At 35.2% G+C, this 19,432-nt stretch overlaps 1 long non-coding RNA gene across 4 annotated transcripts in view; it reads right to left on the bottom strand.

Annotated features, from left to right (window-relative positions):
* Positions 1-9,054, bottom strand: part of LOC123547628 (uncharacterized) — a 62,831-nt gene extending 53,777 nt beyond the window's left edge. Inside the window, exon 1 of one of the 4 annotated variants that reach the window (XR_006685685.2) lies at positions 7,873-9,054. This is a non-coding gene — a long non-coding RNA (uncharacterized LOC123547628). The remainder of the gene's footprint in view (positions 1-7,872) is intronic. The other 3 variants (XR_006685683.2, XR_006685684.2, XR_006685682.2) reach the window with 3 other exon arrangements.
* Between the last annotated feature and the right edge of the window lie 10,378 nt (positions 9,055-19,432).

A 19,432-nucleotide genomic window follows, 5' to 3' on the forward strand; every position in this document is an offset into this window, starting at 1 on the left:
TTTAAAAGATACAGAGCGGACACGAAATGGTAGCCTCAAACCTTTGACCTTGAGTTGTGACCTTGACCTTGAGCCGACATGGCTGACTCATGGGTTCTGCACATCGTCTTGATGAGGTGATCATTTGATTCAAGTTTCATGATTATCCTTTAAGGGGTTTAGGAGATACAGAGTGGACACAAAATGGAAGGCTCAAACCTTTGACCTTGAGTTGTGACCTTGACCTTGAACTGACATGGCTGACTTATGGGTTCTGCACATCACCTTGATGAGGTGATCATTTGACCCAAGTTTCATGAAAATCCTTCAAGAGGTTTAGGAGATACACAGTGGACATAAAATGTTACGGAAGGACGGAAGACGGAAGGACGGACTGACAGTAGGACGGACGGAGACCATTCCTATAACCCCCCACCACTTGTGGCGGGGGATTAATAACAAACAAGTATAGGATGGACAGAACAGAAAATCTGTTGTTTTATTCTAATTTTGTTGAAAACTATTTGAAATCGTAACTGTTTTTGACTTGTGTTTATGCCCCTCTGATGACTATAAAATAAGGTGAAAAGATTGCCCTTAATCTAGTACACAACTCTCCTACAATCACTTGCCCTAGAAATGATTGACATTGTCTTTCAAATGCAGATACATGAACCAGCAGCCAGTCCACATCTTCCTTTACCAATGACCTTTTTCAGTGTTTTTGAAAGATGACCTTTACTCTTGCCTATGGAATATTTGGTGGCATTTTGGCCAAAACTGTAAAGAATTTCTAGTTAATCATCTAATATTGATAACCAAAAAACATAATTTATCTAACATACACATGTTTCTTTACAGTTTCCCCATACAATCTGTACAAGGCAGTCTGAAAGACAGCTAAATCCCCCGCCATTGCTATGGATAGTGAAAGGGTAAACCTTTGACCTTTAGCTGTGACCTTGACCTTGAATGACATGGCTGACTCATGAATTCTGCACAACGTCTTGATGAGGTGATCATTTGACCCAAGTTCCATAAAAATCCTTCAAGGGGTTTAGGAAATACAGAGCTCAAACCTTTGACCTTGAGTTGTGACCTTGACCTTGAGTTGACATGGCTGACTCTTGAGTTCTTGATGAGGTGATCATTTGACCCAAGTTTGATGAAAATCCTTCAAGGGGTTTAGGAGATACAGAGTGGACACAAAATGGAAGGCTCAAACCTTTGACCCTAAGTTATGACCTTGACCTTGAGCCAGCATGGCTGACTCATGAGTTCTGCACATCGCCTTGATGAGGTGATCATTTGACTCAAGTTTCAAATGAATCCTTCAAAGGAATCAGGAGATACAGAGCAGACACAAAATGGAAGGCTCAACCCTTTGACCTTCAGTTGTGACCTTGACCTTGAGCCGGCATGGCTGACTCATAAATTCTGCACATTGCCTTGATAAGGTGATCATTTGACCAAAGTTTCATGAAAATCCTTCAAGGGGTTTAGGAGATATGAAACGGACACGAAAGTGTTACGGACAGACTGACGGAAGGACGGACGGACAGAAGGACCGACGGAAGGACGGAAGGACGGATGGAGATCATTCCTATAACCTCCCACCACTTGTGGCGGGGGATTAAAAAGCAGCTGAAAGATTGCAAATGCCTCAGAAATGAATGACATTGTCCTTAAATGCAATTTAAACATGAACCAGTAGCATTTCCCCCCATGTCACATGATGTAATTTATATAAAGAAAACTTCATTAAATGCAATACCTGTAAACTTTTGACAATGAGTATTCAGTGTTCTAATATCACTAGATCCCTTTTATGTACTTTTAAAGAATCCAGTTCCTTTTAGATAATGTTTATGTAAACAGTATGTAGCCAAAAACAAATGAATCTGTCCTTAAAATGCAATACAAGACAGATTGATCGACTCATAAACCTTTAACCAGTACCTCTTTGCCAGTTTGTCTTGGGTAATTATTGACCAGAACCAGTGAACTGACTCCAGTTACTATTAAGCCTTTCTTACAATTCTAAGCAATGAAACTGTATAAATTTGCTATACACCTAAGTTTTGTGACAATCTGCTGTTTTAATAACCGTGACTTTGACCTTGAGCCCATATAATATGCCATTCAAAACTGGACAATCAGGTCATTTCAAATAACCTTACTGAAATTGAAACTGAAACTAAGTAATTTGATTAAACGCCTATTTTATACAATGATATATTCAATGGCGTTGTACATAATAATAATAATAATAATAATAATAATACTGACCAGAAGCTGTTTTCAGTAACTGTCACTGTTGGCCTGGAGACCCCTAATCTCAACCCTTTTCTCTTCAAAAGCTCTTTCTTTTTCTATAGTTTCATTGCAATATCTTATTAAAAATTTCAGACTTACTACACACCATGTTTGGTGACAATAAGTCAACTGAACTTAATTATTGACATGGAACCCCATTTGATGATGTTAACTTAGCCCTACTTCTTTAACCAAATTCAATTACCATGACTGGCAAGGTACAAGGATTTTCAGAATTGCACCATGTGATAATGATTCATTGAAATCCTTTGGAATCTTAAACGTTTTTTTTTTTTTTAAATATATTATATGAAGAAACTGGACAAAAAGTGCCATTGTCTGTGACCTAATCTTTGAAGGAAAGAACCAACTTTCAACATACCATCTCATTATGCTTAACATTTGTTTAAAGTTTAATTGAAACACATTAAATAGTTTAGATATTGTTGCTGTCCTTTAACCCTTAGCCTGCTGGCGGCGATTGGTTTTGCCTTTGCGACCAGTGCAGACCAAGATCAGCCTGCACATCTGTGCAGGCTGATCATGGTCTGCACTGTTCGCTATTCAGTCAGTAAATTTTCAGTAAACACCCCTTCGAATACTAAATGGTACTGCCAAAACTGAATGATGGAACAGTCCATTATAGAAATTTAGCAGGCTAAGGGTTAAATTAATATGTATTACAAGTGCCCTTGTCTGTGACCTTGACATTTGATATTCTGATCAGACTAGTGTACAAAACATAACATCATACTGAACATTTCATTTTAATTACACAAAATATTTTGGAGAAAGTAACAGTCTGTATGATAGCATAAAAAAGTTGAAATTTGATGGTACATTATACTAAATTTGACTTGGAACTTTATGAGGAAGAGGCAAGCATAGTGCAAGGTGTGTGCTGGGATGCAGGAGAACTGTGCAAGGGGAGGATGCAAAGGAAGGATGAACATAAAGTCCCATGTCAAAATTGTAGTATAATGAACTTAGAAAATTGTGGAACCATAAAAAGATAATGTAACAGCAGATGTATATTATGCAAAAAGCCTGCCTTCAATTTTGCCAAGTTGAATCAAATTTGAATTTTCTACAAAATATTAAGCAAAACAGAACAAGAGCAATTTAATTAGGATTTGTCTGCCAAATATAATTAAGCTATAAAGTGTAACTAATTTGCAAAATCTCATTATCTAGATGTAATACAGAAAAATTAATGCCAAAACAATTGCTTTTCAAGGATACTGGTTGAGAGCCAAACAATCTAGCTGTTCCTTTAAATTAAGACAATGGCTTTTTATATTCAGAACCCAAAAATCTGTTCCCAGCTAATGCAATGTTTTTCAAAGGAAACTAACTTGTTCATAGGCCTACCATGCAAGAAAATAACTCAGGAATGATAATGGTTGGTTCAGTGTCCGACATATTTTTCCCAATTAACTTGTAGAGGAAACTGGTTCAAATAAAGTGTAAACCAACTTTATTTGAGAGGACATTGGTTTAGACCGGACATATTTTTCCCAATTAACTTTGAGAGAATACTGGTTCAAATATAGTGTAAACCAACTTTATTGAGAGGACAGGTTTAGACTGACATATTTTTCCCAATTAACTTTTGGAGGATACTGGTTCAAATATAGTGTAAACCAACTTTATTGAGAGGACATTGGTTTAGATCCAACATATTTTCCCAAGTAAGTTTTAGAGAGTACTGGTTCAAATATAGTGTGAACCAAGTTGACTGTTGAGAGTCTGGACATTGGTTAACACCTGACATATTTTCCCAATTAACTGATCAGAGGATGCTGATTCAGTCTAATGTAAACCAAGTTGACTATTGAGAGAATATTGGTTCAGATCTGACATGGTTTTCCCAATTTACTGTTAGAGGATACTAGTTTAGATCTAGTGCAAATCAAAACAATGTATATCTATTGAGAAGATACTGTTTCACAACATTGACATGTTTTCCAAAATTAATATTTTAGAGTATAATGGTTCACATCTACTGCAAGTCCAGACAAGAGCACCGCCTTGCGGGTGCTGACGTTCATCTGATTTTTTTTGTATAATAGAAATATTGTCCTACCCATGATTTTCTAAGTCTAAAAAGGGCCATCATTCTTGCAAAAAGCAGGATAGAGTTATGTTTCTTGATGTACAGTGTCCACTTATGATTGTGAAAAACTGTTGCAAGTTTTAAAGCAATAGCTTTGATAGTTTATGAGAAAAGTTGCCTTAAACATAAAACTCAACCAAGAAAATGATTTTCTAAGTCCAAAAGGGGCAATAATTATTGCAAAAAGCAGGATGGAGTTATGTTGCTTGCTGTACAGGGTCAGCTTATGATGGTGAACAAGTGTTGCAAGTTTCAAAGCAATAGCTTTGATAGTTTAAGAGAAAAAGTTGACCTAAACATAAAACTTAACCAAGAAATCTGATATTTTCTAAGTCCAAAAGGGGCCATAAATCTTGCAAAAAGCAGGATGGAGTTATGTTTCTTGCTGTACAGGGTCAGCTTATGATGGTGAACAAGTGTTGCAAGTTTTAAAGCAATAGCTTTGATAGTTTAGGTATAAAAGCTGACCTAAACATAAAACTTAACCAAGAAAACTGATTTTCTAAGTCCAAAAGGGGCAATAATTCTTGCAAAAAGCAAGACGGAGTTATGTTTCTTGATGTACAGGGTCTGCTTATGATGGTGAACAAGTATTCCAAGTTTCAAAGCAATAGCTTTGATAGTTTAGGAGAAAAGTTGACCTAAACATAAAACTTAACCAAGAAATCTGATATTTTCTAAGTACAAAAGGGGCCATAAATCTTGCAAAAAGCAAGATGGAGTTATGTTTCTTGCTATACAGGGTCAGCTTATGATGGTGAACAAGTCTTCCAAGTTTCAAAGCAATAGCTTTGATAGTTTAGGAGAAAAGCTGACCTAAACATAAAACTTAACCAGGCAACGCCGACACAGATGCCGACGCCGACGCCGACACCGACAACCGCTCAAGTGATGACAATAACTCATCATTTTTTTTCAAAAAATCAGATGAGCTAACAATGACTATAGACAGAATATTGCTTTAGAGCACTGACACTTTTTCCCCAATTAATTAATTGAGAGGATACTGGTTCATTTATCTGGCAAATCAGTATGTTGCACTCTGCTTTTCACATATTCCATTTTACAGTGTTTGAGGGACTTGACCCAAACAATTTCCAAAATACTTTTTAATAAAGTTGAGCATAAAATCAGAATATACATGTGCTATGCAAAATAAATGAGTTATGGCCCTTTTCAGGGTTACCACATCCAAATGTATCAATATTAATAGTAAACAAAACTGGTTTTTGACAATCTTCAAAATATATAGCCTACATACAGTATTACTTGCAAACTGAAACATTAAATCAGCTAAACCACACAAATCAATTATCTCCCCTTTTGTACCAAGTGACAAATGGAATGATGGTCCATGATTTGATGACCTTGAACCAAACTTAATTTTAGGATATGTACAGTTTCATCTCCCCTCTTTGTACTATAATTACAATTTTTAATGACAATGTACTTAGCTAAACAAAATTCAATTACACTGAATATATGTATGTATTGGCAGATGGCAGTGAGAAGAAATGCAATTTGCAAGAACCATAACTCTGTATTGATTATTTACAAATCTATCTTCTCATTTCATTTTCAGTTTTTTATTGCATTCATATATTTATTTGATAACATAGAAATCCAGATATTAAAAAATAGTGGTACACCAACAGATGTTTAAGGATATAAGAAGTGTGAATTTACTGTTATCTAGGATGAAGTAAAAATTTTCAAGCCCAAACAGCACAATGATTATTTGACACATCACTGCATGACTAAAACATTGAGGCCATTTAAAAAAGAATTGCTCCTTGCATGTCAAAGTTACAACTGGGAAAAGATCTAACATGGCCTAAATTGACCTCTTGTTAATTAAACCTTGACTTTTTAGATAGAAACCTGCATCTTACTCCAAATACTGTTTCACTGTGGCAAACATTTAATTATGCCAAATACAAAAGGCTGTAAACCTGTTAAAAGTTATGACCCAGACAAGACCTCACGTGACTTTTAACCTCTAAGTGTGACCCTGACTTTCAAGAAGTATTTATGCAAAAAAAATATGAAGTCAGCTCAATGCATGTCAATGTTACAGCTTTGATTGGCTTATATGCCAAACAGTGTGACCATAAACTTTGAATTAGGAACCTAATTAAGACTTATGCTCTTTAGGCAAATAAATCCATCAAATATAAATAAGATTGCTCTTGCATGTCAAAGCTATCATCCAAATGAAATTGGATAGAGGCACATAGTAATAACAGTCATTTTGAAGACATTTTGACCTTACTGAAAGAGGACTTGACAAAAACAATGAAGTGGGATGTATCATTTGGTAACCATTGCTGACAAATGAAGTTCAAAATCAATGGATGTGACCAGCAGAAAAAACAGGTTTAAACACCAAACACTCTGTCAACAGGAAAGGCAATCAATTTTAGAGAATATTGCATGATCCATAGCCTAAAAGCAGATATTTCAGTGACTTTTAAGATAAAGACTTTTCATTTCAAAAATGATGCAGGTGTGTTCATTAACATTATATCTTTCATAATAATACAGTATTTTATGATATAAGTTGTTTTACAAAAAACTACAGCACTTTCAACTCTCGCCTCCAATATTTTGTAGGTCACTATTTTTCATAAAAAATGGTGTAACTAATTAATTTCAGCGACAAATATTTTAATTCTTGTATTTTTCCTCTAATTATGTGTTAAAGTATTGAGCATGACATGATTTATCATTCCAAGAGTTAGCAGTTTCTCAGAAATTTTCATATAGATGAAGAAGGAATTATTGGAAGTGGTCATATTTTTCTAATTTTTAACTTATTTTGGATAAAAAGAATTTCTGCAAAGTTGTATCACCAAATTCAGAATATTATTAAGACTAATATTATTAAGACTAATAAGCAAAGTGTTTTGAATGAATTTATTGATTCCTGACTAAGCTAAAGACACTTTCCACTTTAAAAAGCTTTGTTGACAATAGGGATCAAGGTCATTGAAACATAATGGCTCTTGCAGGTGATGGCATACCAGGTTCAGATCTAACACTATGTCACCTGCAAAGAAAATGGGCTTTAAAGGATACTGCTTCATAGAAGCAAACAGCTATTTTAACCATGATCTTCAGTTCATACTCAACATGTACAGTGTATTTCTAAATGAAAACAATGTATTATGAGGACTAGACCAAACATTATTCTCAATGGCATGCATTCAATGCCTGTTATGGGTTACTGCCTGGCTCAGACCTAGCAAATAACCATAGGTTTTACAGGAAACTGGTTCAAGCATAACACACCAGGACCACTGCTTTATCAGAAAAAAATACTTGCCGCCAAATCGCTCTCGAGAAAATCCAGAAATGTGCTGCATGTTGATATTAAAAAAAAAACCACACACTGAGTATCAAATAAATGTCCTACAAGCAAACCTCTTATTAAACGTTTAATTTTTAAAAAAAATAATTACCTTCCTTCCTCGTTTTGTGTTGTTGTGTCTTTCCTCGTGCTTTACCCGACTGTCTACTGAATGAACACGAGTTCACTGCCAACATATGTCACGTGATTCGCACTTCGGTTTGCAGTAGGATAAACTACACATTCACCAGCCGTTACCTGCTACTCAAGGATACCAATTCGACCGAACGTGTGGTGTTATGTAGTGATATGTCATATTGAATACGATTTTTTGTTGTTGAATTCCCAGGCTTGTATTAACTACCAAAGTGGCTTAAACAGACGTCCCTAGGTTAGTCCTTGGCCTTCTTTCGTTAATTTAGTACCTGAAAGAAAATGGAACAAAAATTCTCGGCCAGTAATACGAAACGAAACATATTTTACAACTGGATTTTAAGTTCTTATATGTTCGGACTACACCCGGTTACTGACATTTTTTCGACCGCGGGTCTTGGATCATAAATTACCTATAGAAAAAGGAAGATTTTAAAATATTGCTAGAGAACAAAGAATCTGTCAATTATGTGATAATAACCTGTTAGGCGATGAATTTCATTATCTCTTTAATTGTACATTCTTTAATAATGTTAGAAAAAAATATATTGATGACTACTACTTTAAACGTCCTAATGTTTTTAAATTCTCCAAACTTATGAATTGCGAAGATAGAACGACTTTACTTAAATTGGCAGTGTTTTGTAAAAACATAATGTCTTGTTTTAGATAATTTGCTAGTTTTGAGGTGATGGGCCCGTAATCAAACTTGGTAATAACTGGGTGTTTGCTTGTTCTTCTTTGGGTGCAGAATATTTAGTGAGTTTATAGTTTGCCAATTGTGTTTCCGGGCATACTACCTTAACAACATTTCTCATCCTCAACTTTACTTAAACTGGCAGTTTTTTTTTCTGTAAAATATGATGTCTAGTCTTAGATAATTTGCTAGTGTTGGGGTGATGGATCCGAAATCAAACTGGGTAACAACCGAGTGTTTGCTTATTTTTCTCGGGTTTGTAGATTATTTAGAGGGTTTATAGTTTACCAATTGTGATTCCGGGTCCACTACCTTAATAAAATTTCTCATCCTCCTTGTACACAGTTCACAATAATTACATCTTGTTTCATATGCCATGTTGTATGTTACATTGTTGTAATGTTTATGTCAGATGCCCATAAGGGCCTTGACTTTTGAATAAACTTGAAACTTGAAACTTGAAAACTTGTCAAGAACTACATTTCATTGCATTCGAGAAGAGCAGCAACAAACAAAACTTTCTGATGCTGAAAAGAATGCTGCAGACTTGTTTCTCTCATACACGTATGGGCGAACTGATGGGACGTATGGCAGATATAATGATGGAACAGACGCCTGATTTTAATTAATAAACCAACGGAACATGCATTATTGAACAAACTGGTTATAATGAAGGAACAGGCTTAGAAGACTAAGTCTTCGAACATAATGTCTTTTATCAACATAATAGAACTCACGAGCACACGATCCGTTTTTTATAAAGCAGGGTCTTGAGTTCGATTCACGGGTACGGCGTTTGTACCCTTTTATGATTTGATAAAACTCAGTTGTTTCTGAAAACTTTCGTCCTCTGCGTCTGATCCATGTGGAGAAGTTGTCGGTTACTTGTGGAGAACAGGTTAGTACTAGTACTGGTATAGAATCCAGGAACACTGACGGGATACAGTCGATCAAAAGATATAAAGTGATAAAAAAAAGAAAAAGAAAAACAAACAGGCGGGATATAGAGGATGGGTCAAGATCTAACGAAAGAAACAGATGGGTTATATATGTTATATATTATATTATACCAGATTTATATAGCACCCTTTTCATGATAAACACGTTCAAAGGCGCTTTACATAGCGCAGCCATTCAGGGTGCCAAATTCATCCTCCACTGGCCCAAACACAGAGCCGACCAGTGTAGTGTAACGCAACAACAATTCTTTTAAAGTTTCAATATAAATTTATTTCCACAAGTGATCAAAAGTTCATTAAAATACCAATATACTAAACTGACAGAGTACTTTTAGTAATAGATGACCTTAGCCTATATCTAGCTATTTCTCCGTCCCTAACCTAACTCTAACTGATTTTAATCTCTATATATACGTTTATAAAGAGGAGAAATGCTAGACAGCCTGTGCAATATTACCTTAATATCTTGTAAACTTCCGAGGTAGTCTAGTATATTTTCAACCTTTTTCCGTAAATAAATCGAATAGTAAACAGATAAGACCCTGTGGCATTTGATTCAATGACATGTTTGACAAGTACACTCGGTCCTTTTAAGAATTTTAACCTATAATTCTACTTGAAAATATTGAAAGAAATTTAATTATTTTATATCCCGAAAACCTATATTATAATTATAGAAAAACCCTATTACGCTATAACTCCTTTCATTCCCCATAAAAAAAAATAATAAAAAAAAAGATCGGAAGTTCGGTATTGGTAAAACAATAATATATATTCTTCAAGAACTTAATAATTTTTATATTTAAATAATGATGATGTAAAAATTTATTTCTACTAATATGCAAAAATTTATTTACTAATAAAAGAAAACGAAAAGATCTATGCGTAATTATCGCTCAGGGTCTTATCAGATTTGTTAATTATTTTAAGTGTAATTAAGAGTATGATATGGCGCGGAGCACCGGCCGGAAATTTCTTTAGTTATATAATTTTGAGATAATTGAGCTGATATAGAGTAATCTTGCACATATATCGGAAACAGCTAATTAGAGAAGCCGGTAGCAACTCTGATTGTCTGTCACCTAGAAGTTGCACTTTGCAATAAAAGGCAACTAACCCCAGTGGATGGCATCAAATGTTTTCTAGTGTTCAAGAGATAAACAACAAAGCAAATCAAGAAGTTTCGGACAGGTGCAAGCTAAAAGAAGGTAAGTACTTATTAATATTTTCGTAACATAATTAAGAATGATTTATCAAAGTGCGTATAGTAACAATATGTAAGAAATCACCTAACGACCTTAATACAACAGAATATACATAGGAAACCACATAAAACGTTAGTACATTAATTATACATAAAAGTTTGATATAATTCTAGTCACTGTATTGTTTAATAGTGTCACATATTAAGAGTACACAATTGTATTTTCGAATCTGAATGTGTTTCCGTGCACCTTCCGTTGAAGTCATGGATGCCATCGCACTGAGTGATTTATTAGTTGTAAATCTGAAACGAGAACGAATATTATAATACAAGCAAAACAAGTTTATGTCTATTTAATACAATGATATTAGTTTTCGAAATTTTGATTCCTAATAATGTTTATTTTACATATTGAAGACATAATGCAGAACTTAAATACACCTGCCCAAAGCAGTGTTCCTATGCTTTGTATAAATAAAAGCGTGAATACTATGATTATTACAAAAAACATGAATATCAACAACAAAAAACTTAAACGTAATGCATTCGCTCAAAGCAGAATGTCAGTTTTAAAATGCCTCATGCCTTGTTTCAGGAAATAATGAAATACATACATGAATAACTAAAGATTTAAGTAAAACATGAGAGATTTAAAAATAAAACTTATACTTAAGGAAAGTAAAGGCAACATGTAAATCTGAAACGAAAACCAGAAACTAAACATAATAAGAATGTGACCTAAATAAATGTAACATTTATGTAACATTTTTGTCTTTAATTTCTCTATTTTTTTTTTTTTTTTTTTTTTTTTTTTTCTTTTTATTTAAATACGTAAAAATTCCAGATCTTTATCGATCAGATGTATAGTTTAGCAGTAACAATTTAAAATTCCAGATCTTAGACGATCAGACGTAAAAGTAAAAATATTAAATAATGGAAATTGCGATAAGATAAAATCATAAAATGTGAAATTCCAGATCTTCCGATCAGTAGTAAGGATAACGACTTAAACAAATGCACTTAATACAATTGAGAAAAAAAACTACCAAATTCATAAATTTTCAAGCGTTCTTAAAATTAGTAATGTTTAACCATATTTTACAATTTTTTTAACAAAAAATAATCTGACACATTTTTTTTTGTTTTAATTCAGACCAAATTTATAAATTTTACAAGTGTTCTTAATGTTAAACAACATTTTACAATTTAGTACAAAAAAACCTGACATTTATTCCCAGTCCTCTTCTTGTCGGCAGGCATCCGGGAAGCCGCTCGACCAGTCCCACAGGCTTGGGTCCCGGCGTTCCTCTTCTGTTACTTGCAGAGCTGGTCCGGAGGCTTGGTATATTGAGTGGAAGACCGATTCTTTCACAGTGCTTTCTGTCGTCAAACGTCTCAGGCGCTGTGGCGACATCACCGCATGCAAATCCTCGGCCAAGAAGGTCTGTTCAGTGAGGTATTTTTGAATGAAGCTCCTTTGAGCTCGCTGCAGAAATAGTGGTACCACCATGTCGTCACCAAGTGCTTTCGTGGCGGCACTGAATGCAAGTTCAAAGTTTTTTAGTATATGTCCTCTGTGGCTTTTTCTCGTGTTAGATAGCCGGGTCAGGTTATTTTCTGTGTGCTGCGTTAGATATTCCATAATAAAATTCACAAAGAATTTAAAAATTTTAGATTTGTGCATCATTCTGAATATATATATATGTATAGAAGAATCACCGAATTTGCGGAAATTGCTATTTTGGAATGAAAGGGACGAGTATAAATCTTCTTGGCTATTATATAGTGATCTTCAGTGTTACACATAGGCGGAAGTGGTAGCCAACGCTTCACAAGAGGAAATCAGTTCCATTTTTTTGAAGTAATATATGCTAACATTTCGTAATGTTTTCTGTAAGGTCCTGAGCAGTTGAGAAAAATTTGCAAGGTATTTTTGACGCTATATGATTTTGTCAGTTTCATTGCTGTAGGTTAAATCGATTTTTCTTTTCAGTTGTTATCTGATGACCGTCCTGTCAATCAGTTGAGACCTGAGGCACCCGCGGATACAGTCTGCTGAGAAGCGACCCGGAAGCTACATCATTGTTTCCCGTTTGCTGATTGGGTAGTGTGTGTCCATCCATCTGGAAAGCTGTGACGTAGCCGTTCTGCTCACTTGACTTCAGGCTAGCGTAACGTGGCGGTGAAATAGATGTTTTATTTTGCTTGCTTTCATTGTTTCGAGCACATTGTCTAAATTTAAAGTAAAATACCACCACAGAAAGGATACTTAAAATGGATATCCCTATCAAGATGTAATACCAAAAAGGCCAACCCTGCTGGACATCATCAAGTTGCATACGACGTAAGTGATTTAACTTTTCGATCAGTTGATCCATGGGTATTTCTTTAATATGCTCTAGTTGTTTTGGGATGGCAGTTTTTAAGTCTTTGTTAAAGTTTTTATGAACGGGTGACCATATTTTGATATTTGTTATATTCGGAAAGTAGGAAAGGTCGTTGTTGATTTCTATGTTCTTTTGACTGGACTTAGAAAACCATGCATTTAAGGATAGGTGTTCATTATAAGCTCTGCAGTTCATTTCTAATTTTATAAAACCCATAGGAGGTGTAACCACTAATTCGGATTTTTGTTTACCTAATGCATAACAGATAACAACAAATCTTAGATGTATATTTGTTGCAATAACCCAGTGACCTTTATATAAGTATTTTGCGAATGGTAATTTTGTATTTGGTTTTACAATGGTTTTACAAAAGCTTGAAATTTTCATCTCGTTTTTTGTAAACAGAGCTAAAGGGCAGCGCTGGGATAAGGAAATTTGATACATAGGTGAACGAATCTCGCAGAATTTTTGTACTGGGTCGCTACATTTTTCTAATTCAACTGGTGTTAGGGTAGCAAATTTTGTTCTTTCGGTATTTATCATTAATGCAGTTGTAGTGAAATCATATTTTGCGGTCATGGCCATGCTTGTGTACTGTGAGCTGGCATTAGCATTAGGATCATAATAAGGTATTTCCAAATTATGAATTTTGTAGACATTTAATTTACCATCTAAATCCAAAAGGGGTATATGAACGATTATTGCAATTTGATTATCGTAGAGGAAAGTGTCACATTTTAGAATTTTGTAAAAGTCCCATAAATTAGAATCAATATCAGCGGGGAGGATGTAAGACGGGGGTACCTGTGTCATTATTTCATTTAACAAAGCTCTGAGATTTGCGGGTGTAATGGTAGAGGGAGATAACCTTGATAGAGATAACATATTTAATTGTCTTTCAAAATGTTCTAAGTAAAACTGCGCATGGCGAGACAGACCTTTAACCTCATCAATGATTAATTTTAAGTTATTATACATAAGAGCGTACCTTTGCAAGTCATCAATTTGTTTTTCAAGTTTTCCCGCCATACGATTTAATTTTTCATCAACTTCTCCCAGAGCTGTAATAATACTATTGATAGATTGTCGGTTTTGTGAAATATCATGCCTAGTTATATTTAATATGGACAAATTCGATTCTAAAACATGTAGGATAGATTTTTGGGTATTCGCTAGCCTTTTAACATTGTGTTTCAAAGCTGAAACATCGGAATCTCTAGCAGTGCCGAAAACAAATTGAAATAATCCAGATAGCGGAAGTAATGACCTTTCCTTACGAGTATGAAGGGGCTTGAAACCTATGTAACTTTCTAAAATTTGTTGATGCGTAGCTTTGATGAACTGTATTTCGTTCTTTAAGTTTCCTAGGGAGTCTAAAAATATAGAGCTAGCTGAATCAACTTTGCGATTGCTTTTCTTGGTCGAATTACCAATCAACGAATAAGTGTCAATTATCTGGGTGGAAATATTTTCAGCAGAATTTATATCTGTTTCTAATTTATCTAAAGCTTTTTGAAAGATAGAGACATCCATAATTAATGCAATTTTCCATTGTGATTTTGTGGTAGTAACTTCATTAATTTTTTCAAAAATAACATTTTCGTGTACTTCTAAAGTACTTATAATGCCAATTAGGCAAAGCAAAATAACACACCTCATGGCTGTGTGTCTGAAAATATGACAAAATACACTTTTATAAATAGACTGTCTTTAAAACAGCATTTCTATCCTGATCGAAACAGAATAAAATAAAAAACAAAACAATCTTTGCATTAATTTACAAGGCACTGGCATAACGTATCAAAGTAATATATATATACACACACAAGACAGATAATATTATCTTCACATAAAATTTGAAGCCTTTATGGGGTTAATCAACATGTTAATATAGCGCTAACTGAATCGGGGTAAATGTATTCATCTTGTATCAATACTAAGAGTCGTAGCTAATAAAGCTTGTTTCAGAAATAGCTAAAATATCTTTTGCATTAAGCTTTGCATAAGATTATTGTTGCTTTCTAAAATCAGTTGTAAGCATTTCTGCTTTTCTTGTTCTTGAGTAACAGTCGTCGGGGCGACTTCATTCGTATTCTCACTAGTTCTTTGTTCAGGTACAGGAGCCGTGCTACATAAGTTAACAGGCTCTACTGTCTTAATCATATCAATTTTCATATCACTTTGATTTTCTATTTCAGACTCATTTGACAAGGGTTCTGTTCCCATGTCGTCTGTCTCCATGGACTGAGAAGACTGGAAATCAGCCGATTCAGAATGGGACAACTCGTTAAGGTAATCTAAATGTTCAGATTGATTTTCTACACTATTTGGTGAAGGAACATTTTTAGTGGAGCTTGTTGCTTGTTCATTCTCGGAATAACTTTCAGACTCAACTTGGTCTTTGCTCTGGCTTCTTAAATGCCTTCTTAATTGTGCTAATGGAATGTTCTCTTCGGCTGAAGAGTCTTCTCTCTGAAGTTTGACTCTATTTGCCTGATCATGTACCTTAACAGCTTTATTTGTGATTTCAGCATCAGATTCATCGTAACTGCTTGACGAATCATCTGGTGGCACTACAAAGTTCGCCCTTCTCTTGGGTAACCTTGGGGAGCTTTTCGCTCTGGCCATTCTTCTATGTTGGCATGCCTTATCTGATCGGCATGGACTTGGAGGACACGATTATCAAGCTGGCTTTTAATCAGGTATGTTACTGGACCTTTTTGTTCTATTATTCTGAAGTGTGATTTCCAACGGTCTTCAAGTTTGTTTTTCTTTGATAATTCTATAATAGACTGCATCATTGACCTCAAACTTGATGTCCTTAGCCTTCCTATCTATCTGTGCCTTATGTTTCCTCTTTGACCTCTTTAAATGTTTATAAGCTAGGAGGAATGACTTATGCTGTTCTTGAAGAACAATCTTATGATAGTCTTCGCCATGATATTTTGCCCTAGGTTTTAACAGATTATCAATAGGTAGGATAGGATCTCGGTTATAGACTAGATAGAATGGCGTAAACTTTGAGCTTGAGGACACATTGTGTCGTATGCCCGCTAAAGACATATTTAAGTGGACATCCCATTCACGAGTATTGCCTTGAATTCTCTTAGCTAATATGTCATGTAGGACTCTGTGCAATCTTTCTTGTTTAGCATTGCTTTCAGGATGATATGCAGTACAAGATACATTGCCTATATTTAATTCTTTCAGGGTTTCCGTAAAGGCTGAGCTTGTAAACTCCGACCCTCGGTCATGGATAATCTGAAGAGGACACCCATACCTAGGATAAATTTCATTCAAAAGTAAGTCTATTATAGTATTTGTACTTTTGTCAGGGGTTGCAAAAGCTTCAGGAAAGCCACTGAACATATCAACGAAACAAACAATGTAGCGATTTCCACTAAGTGTTTTCTCATAAGGACCACATACATCTATTGATACAATTGACCATGGAAATGGGGCAATATTTGTTTCTCGCAGAGGGGCCTTGACCTTTGTCAGGTTCCTTGTTTGACATTCAACACAAGTAGATACATAGGCGTATAGATCTTTAAACATGTTTGGCCAAAAATACTTTGTTTTGATAGTTGCAAACATTCTCTGAGTTCCCGGATGTGAATCTTTATGATATTCATTTATGACTAATGCTTTCAAATGACTTGGAACGTACAGTCTTAACAAGGGCTCTTCATCTGGATTTGAAATGTAATACAAGACTTGACCAACTTCTAAAAACTTTTTGCATTCGGATTTCTTTGGATCACCATGCTTAAGTTGCATCTTAATCTGTACAATTGCTGGGTCTTTATCTTGCTCAAGTTTCATATCTAATTCTGCGAATCCTGCAACAGGTTCTACGAAAGAATCCTGCTTTTCATATTCCTTATTAGCCACTTGTTTTGGGTCAATATCATTAGAATTAATGACATTAATACTTTTGTTTGTATCTATATTTTTGCTAGCAAGTTTGTATGTATTATTGTGTATTTCGGGTTCGAACTCTGCCTCAGACTCAGTTTGTATACTTTCAGATTCTGGCGGTCTAGAGAAGAAATCAGCGATGATGTTGTCTTTGCCTGGAAGATATTTGATTTTACAGTTGTAACCGCTTATAGACAATGCCCATAATTGAATTTTCTTGTTATTCATTTGTGAATGTAATAAAGTGACCAGTGGGCGGTGATCTGTAAATATTGTGAATTCTGCATCCCTTAAATACATGTCCATCTTTTGTAAGGCGTAGAAGACAGAAAAGCTTTCCTTTTCTATTACTGACCATTTCCTTTGAGATTCACTAAGCTTATGAGATAAGAAAAATATAGGTCTTTCTTTATTTTCATCAGATTCTTTTGAGTCACAACTCTGAGTTAAGCACGCGGCAATATGATGATCACTAGCGTCGGTATACAAATTATAAGGTTTGTTTATGTCAGGGTAGGCTAATAAGGGAATAGCAGTTAACCGTTCTTTGATAGTATCAAAGCTCTTTTGACATTCTTCTGACCAAATAAAGGGTACTTTTTTTCTTGTTAAATTTATGAGAGGCTCAGCTATCTCTGAGAACGAATTAATGTACCTTCTGTAAAACGAACTCATTCCTAAAGCTCTACGCACATCTCTAACACATTTTGGAACCGGAAGTGACCTAATTGCTTTAACTTTATCAGGGTTTGGTCTGATACCATCTTCACTTATGACAAAACCTAAGTATTCAGTTTTTGGCTGCATGAACTGACATTTTTTCAACTTAAGTTTAAGTTTATGCTCCCTTAACCTTTGAAATATAATGTCTAAGTGGCGTTTATGTTCTTCTAATGTTTTACTAAAGACGAGACAGTCGTCCAAGTACGCGACGGCAAAATCTAAACCCTCTAAGACTTTAGACATTAGTTCCTGGAACACCCCCGGGGCATTAACTAATCCGAAGCACATTACGTTAAATTCGAATAGACCTCTGAAGGTTTTTGTTTGTTTGTTTTGGGTTTAACGCCGTTTTTCAACAGTATTTCAGTCATATAACGGCGGGCAGTTAACCTAACCAGTGTTCCTGGATTCTGTACCAGTACAAACCTGTTCTCCGCAAGTAACTGCCAACTTCCCCACATGAATCAGAGGTGGAGGACTAATGATTTCAGACACAATGTCGTTTATCAAATAGTCACGGAGAACATACGCCCCGCCCGAGGATCGAACTCACGACCCCGCGATCCGTAGACCGACGCTCTACCTACTGAGCTAAGCGGACGGGCTAGACCTCTGAAGGTGGTAAATGCAGTTTTTTCTTTATCTTGTTCATCAATTGGTATTTGCCAAAATCCGGAGCGACAATCTAGGGTGGTAAAGTACTTAGCTTCGCCTAATAGGGCCAATATATCATCGATATGAGGGAGGGGGTAGGCTGTTTGTTTAATCTTTTCATTGATACGCCTAAAATCCACACAGAAACGACGACTATTGTCGTTTTTCTTTTTAACCAGTACAACAGGACTTGCATAAGGGCTATGGGACGGTCGTATTATGTTGGCACGCAACATTTCATCAATGGCATCGCTCATGACCTTTCTATCATTTAATGGAACTCTATAAGGCCTTTGTTTTATTGGTTCATGCTCATAAGTGGGAATTTTCATGGTAACTGTATCTGTCTGTGACAGTTCTGAATCATTATTTGCAAAAACATCTCTATGGTCTTTAACTAATTTTTCCACATAGGAAATGTGCTCTTTTGGTGCTATTATCTCGTTGGTATCAATGGGCGAATATTCTGTATTTTTATCTTTTGACAGTTTTTGAGCAGTAGTTACTGCAGCTATGCACTTTTCGTCAATTTGTTCTACCTTTGCAACAGCACAACCTTTTCTTAACCTAATTGTCCTATTTGTAGAATTAACTATCATGACAGGAAATGTTCGATGCCTTTGTAATTTTATGACAGCATTTGCTACCATAAGGCCAGGTTCAGTACTTAAATACCCTGTTTCAACACTCCTCAACTCGTATGTTTTAAAATTTTTAAGCTTATTTCTCCTTTGTAAGTAACCATTACATATCTGAGTAGTTTGTGGTTTAATTATGACATCCTCCTTTAATCTAGCGACTGAGGCAATGTGAATATCTTCCTGTAATGAGACATAAGTATTTCGTACCCTCAGGCATCCAAGGTCAAAATATATCCGTACGCCATTTTGAGTTAACCAGTCACGTCCTAAAAATTTCTTTTCTGTTCATATTTGAAACTACATAAAACTTATGTTCCATTCGTGTTCCCCCTA

The sequence above is a fragment of the Mercenaria mercenaria genome, chromosome 9 (assembly GCF_021730395.1).
Source record: "Mercenaria mercenaria strain notata chromosome 9, MADL_Memer_1, whole genome shotgun sequence".
Taxonomy (NCBI): domain Eukaryota; kingdom Metazoa; phylum Mollusca; class Bivalvia; order Venerida; family Veneridae; genus Mercenaria; species Mercenaria mercenaria.